Genomic DNA, 5,503 nt, shown 5'->3' with positions numbered 1-5,503 from the left:
CAGATCAAATAAATGAGAAATGTGCAGCATAGACTAAAGGCAACATGGAAAGTGCATACAGCCACAGGGGATAGTTAGCATGGCGACTATCCCCCTCGTTAGCCAGCCGTAAACAACACCCTTCCCAATTGACATGTCTGAGCCGGAGTAGGCAATTGGATCTGATATTTGGCCCAACAGTGCGGAGGTGGAGGAGCAAGGCAGCACAGAAACAAGGTGAGAATTACCCCAGGAAAAATTGCCACATGCCTTGGGCAAGCGCTTATTTATGTAATACCTGATCCACACTACCCACATAGTGCTTGACCCACATGATTTGAAACCAGTTGTTTGCTGTTTGCATGCATAGGAACATAAGTGCAGACTATTGCTGGCAATTATGAGGGGATGTAACTGGTGGCCAGCTTTCCCAGGATGTTGATACCTACCATTTTACCATGTGGTTAGGTCATATATGAAAACATGTATTCAGTATTCAGCAGAGTAATGTGAAAGCGGGACATTGCACAACAGTAAACTGACATCACCCTATTCTGTTACCATAGCAAAGCTAGTCTGTTATTAATTGTGTTTGTTTTAATAGCTCTGGGAGTGTTTCTGCTGAAGAAGTGTTGCATCCCCGAGGGCTAACATTTGTACAGATTGTATAAACTACAGGAATAGTGGAGGAAATTGATTTCATAACAAGAAAGCAAACGATAGCTGCTGACACTCATGCATACAATCAATAGCAAGTGTTTTACATGTTAGGCCTTTTTTTTTTTTTTAACACATTTTTTTAGCGTGTGTCAAATGTGACCTGGTTCAGAGGCTTGGAGGAATGCCGCAACGCTCTTGAGCACAGCCGCTGACCTTGCCAGTTATAAACGTTTCCTTACAGAGTTGTTACTATTTCTCCCCACCACCTACCCAGCTCTGTTGTGCACAGTGGTGGTATTATAGAGTTTTGCCTTGTATTATAACAACTTAATTTCTCGCAGTAGCTTTCGAGTGCTTGAAAGGTTGAACCCACTAATATATATATAATATATATATATATATATATATATATATATATATATATATATATATATATATATATATATATATATATATGGAATGCAAGGAATGCCTTAAAATAACACTTTTGTAAATATTTTGCAAACAGCTGATTAAATTGAAGATAGATAGATAGATGCTGTAAAATGCTCTAACTGTAAAAACCCAGCTGTAGTTTATTTTGATGGGTACAGGTTGGTGAAATCAACCCTACAGTGCTTTGTTATGAAGACCAGATAAAGCACCCTCACACACAGGTTGTGCATGCATTTAATTTGTTTTAGTTTGAAATAAACCTTTCTTGACGTTTCAGAAACCACACAGATCTGTCACACACTGTTTGCGTTTGTGAGGTCACAGAATCCAAACAGGAGCGAGGTGGGAAAAGCCTTACAAATCTGACTGATTAAAAACAATCAAAGTGACATGGATTAGGTCTGTCAAGTGTATGCAAACAGCACTATCATGGTTAATGTGATCTGACGTTAATCTAACATGAATTCAGCCAACCCTGCTGCCATTGAATAAGATCTGTTAAAACAAACGGGTCTGGCAATGACACAGGACTCGGGGCCTGCATTCCAAACTTGAGAGCCGTCAATAAGGCATCGTAGGCCATGGCTGCTGAAATAAAAACATTATGAAATACAAGGTAAGCATTTTGATGTCAACCCATCCATATCACTGCCAGATCTTTATCAAGGGACTGATACGGCTGTTAAAACAGTTTAAAAAATGGTACTGCTCGTGAAGAACAACCCAGTAGACAAAATTAAACCTCTTCTTTCCTCTTTTTATACATGTCCACTTACTTTGCAGCAGGTCATATATTAATCTTTTATCTGTAGTCTACTAAGTAGCTGATTGATAAAACTCTTAAGAGGGGCCATTCAGAAATCTAAAGGGGTGACTGTACCTTGGACATTTATCAATCATCACATCTTGAGTTTGGTTCATTCTGCAAGTGTAGAACCAGCTTCAGCCCCAGTACTGTACTGGGAGTGTATGAAAAAGAAAACCGGTCAAAACAATAATCCTTTAAATACAGATAGCTACCTATGCCATTTCAAAAGTCCATATAGTATATTACTGTGAAGCAGCTGGAGATAGCACTGTTGAAAGGTCTACTGGCATAAGAAAACATACCGCTGAGAACCACAGGCCTTTTTTAAAAACTCAACTTTAGTGCAACAAAACCATTCTGAATGATTGCAATCATCATAAAAGGTCTTAGAAATTGATTACTGGGAAGATTTTGAAGACATCTTGCTTTAGAAATGCTTTAGAATTCTTTCAATATGCTTTAACTGTGCTGTAGTATACATTGGCATAACCACTTCTGCTTGGTGGGGACTGTTTTTTGTGAAAATCTTTTAACTGTTAGCCAGAACATATTTGGCAGCTGTTCCTTTCACACAAAAACAAAACAACATCTCATTCGGCACTAATTGACAACTTTGCTTTTACAACCTCAAGAGACTGAAAATATACACAGTCAGCTGGTCCTGGCAGGGAAGCTGAGGCACACTGCTCTCAGACAGGGCAGGGAAGCTGAGGCACACTGCTCTCAGACAGGGCAGGGAAGCTGTTGCTACCTGTTCATACTCTGGGGCTATGTGGGCTAGGAACAGAAGATCCTAAATGCCCTGGTAACACATTTGCTTTGTCAGGTTAGTTTGTACTAACATGAAAAATGTTTTGTGTTTTAAGTCTACACATTTTCCCAAGTCACCTTGAATTATAGACAAAGACTTTGTGGACCGTGTTCAGTATCCACCCAGCCTCTTGTCATGTCATGTAATACATTTATACATCAAATCTGGTAATAATTCACAGCCACTGGCAATGGCTACAGGTATTGTAGTAAACATTCCACTAAAGATCTTGTAGGGGTAACAAATAGTCATCAATAGCCTTGTCGTGTTAAATAACTAAAACTAAAGCTACAATGCTACCCCCGTCCCCCCCCCCCGTCCCGTCCCGTGTCCCCCGTCCCCCATTTTATACTAAACACGTGTGATCATTTTCTAAATATTTCCATTGCTTACCCTTCTGTGTACTACGAACCAGGTTTCCAGTTTGCAAAACTTCCATCTCACCCAGTGAACAACACAGATATGTTCATGCAGGAACAGGTGGTCATGAACATTACCTGCAAACTCTCCTATAACTCACAGAAGCAAACCCCAATGGAAACAATGCCATTATAATTCCATAAGAGTCTCTTAATGGAACCACCACAATGTATTGTACACACTGTGGTTCTGACTGATTCGCTAGCATCCTGGTACCAATGTGCTACCATGGTTACTGCAACAGAGCACCTGTGTGTATTGGTATGTCTAAATATTGAAAAGTTACTGGCTCATATCAGTGTAGCTGTCAATGTGCTACCATTGTCTCCTGTATTAGTATAGAAGCATTGCCATTGTAGTTGAACTGCCATTGAAGATCATTTGGTATGGTAAGAGAACAGCAAAACACCCTAATGTGTGGTTCTCAGATAATTGCCTTTTCTATGACTTCAGGTTCCTACTCATGTGTTGTTTTGTTGTGAAGTATCACTCGATTGGGAAACACATCTGCATGGCTGAGACGTGTGTTCTCCAGAGTGTACGGTTTACCTCCACACATATCCTATGACAAGGCATCACTTTATACCCAGTAGACTTTCAATAGCAACGGCAGACACCAGGGAGTACTGGAAAGAACTGCAGTTTCAAATTGTTGTCTTTTATTATGCTCTCACTCACAATGCTAGTTAGCTTAAAGAAGGATTTGATAAACGCCCCTCAGATGTATTAGTACTGTTTAGAAGACGAGGCGTTGTTTTTGTTTTCTATTTTCTGCGTTGCTAGGCTTTGTCTGTGTATTTTCTTTAAATATAAAGGCAAGCTTGTAAAACGTTACCGACACGGTATGAGATATTGTCGGTCTTGTAATCTTCTGTACCAGTGTCTGTGTCTTGAAGCAGTATATCTTATTAGCAAGGTGTGTGTCAAATACATGGATTGTGAGTATGTTTATCTTAGAACATTAGAAGTGACCAAGAGTGAAAACAAGTATAGGAAGACACCAAATTGTACTCATGAACAGTTACAAAAAGGAAGAATTGTTGAAGAATGAGTTAATGGTCATTCGGTCACAGATACATTCAAACTAGTGTGATCTGGACTGTGTGATAATCTGCAGTGCTTGTGGTGTAGAACTCTGTTAAATCTGCAAGATTCATTCATTATTTACAGTAGGTCTGGCAACACGAATAGCTGCTTGTAGAGAACATGTAGGCCTCGATTTAAAAAACTAATGTTGTAAAACTAAGTAATTATGTTGACAGATGACTTCACATTTACCTTCACACAGCCTTTCACACTTTTAATAATTATATAAATTATGAAATGAGAAGCATAACTGGTTTAATAGCCCTAGGCTGTCTGATTTTGAGCTTCATAATCCGGGTATGATTCATTACACTATACTCTCAGTTTGAAGTGTAATTAATGGATATCAAAATACTTCAAAACTATAACATTAGGTAAATATTCTTCAGTTAAAGATCAAACTGATATGGGAATGAAATAGCAGTATTATCTAAACTAATGTATCCATATTGTTGTTTAGAGGAAATTTGTATCATTTTCTGGTTTAGTTGTCACATTCTGGGGACAGCTCTCAGAATCAAGTCTTCAAGGACATCTGGTACACCGGAGTGTAACCATTAACATGTCCCCCTGCAACACTCTGCCTCCAGTGAGTGTAAGAAACACATCCGTATCTACCAGGGACAGGTTAATGGTTACACTGTGTCTTAGTATTTGTAATTCAAAGGGTTTGTATTTATTTTATACTACATACTATATTTGTTCTTTGGGGTCTGTCTTACTGATGTATTTATGTATGCTGCACCAGATGTTCCAGGAGCTGAGAGCTCTGTCGAGGTCACAATGATAACCAGGATGGGATAAATGAGACAAAGTGAATCTGAACAACATACACATCTTACAACGATAATAATGAACCACATATGCACAACAAAGCTCAAAGCAAACTCTTTCTTTTTCAGTCTGAGTCTGATGCAGTGGAGATGACTGTGGTTGAAGGGAACGGTTGTATGCCCTAATAAATGGAAACAGATGACTTAACAGAGCCACAGGCTGTTTGTCCCTTTGAAATATAAACTGGTTAGAGTTCTAACAATCTACACAGAGAAAGGATATGAAGCATCATTTTTGATATAATTTTTTTATTATCGTTTTTACATTCAATTTCCCTTCAGAGGATTTTCGAATTTGTGCACGTTCTCTTTACTTTAAATAATATTCATCAGGAACGAAAGAGAGCATGTAAAAACTAGTAAAACTATACAGTCATGAACAAGAACATGGTCTGGTTACGTGTATCGTTTGTGACAAAATTATACTTGACTGATTTGGAACAATAAGTATCATATTAATAATACTATTTA

This window comes from Polyodon spathula, chromosome 23 (genome assembly GCF_017654505.1).
Source record: "Polyodon spathula isolate WHYD16114869_AA chromosome 23, ASM1765450v1, whole genome shotgun sequence".
Classification (NCBI taxonomy): domain Eukaryota; kingdom Metazoa; phylum Chordata; class Actinopteri; order Acipenseriformes; family Polyodontidae; genus Polyodon; species Polyodon spathula.
This window is presented reverse-complemented; position numbering follows the sequence as displayed.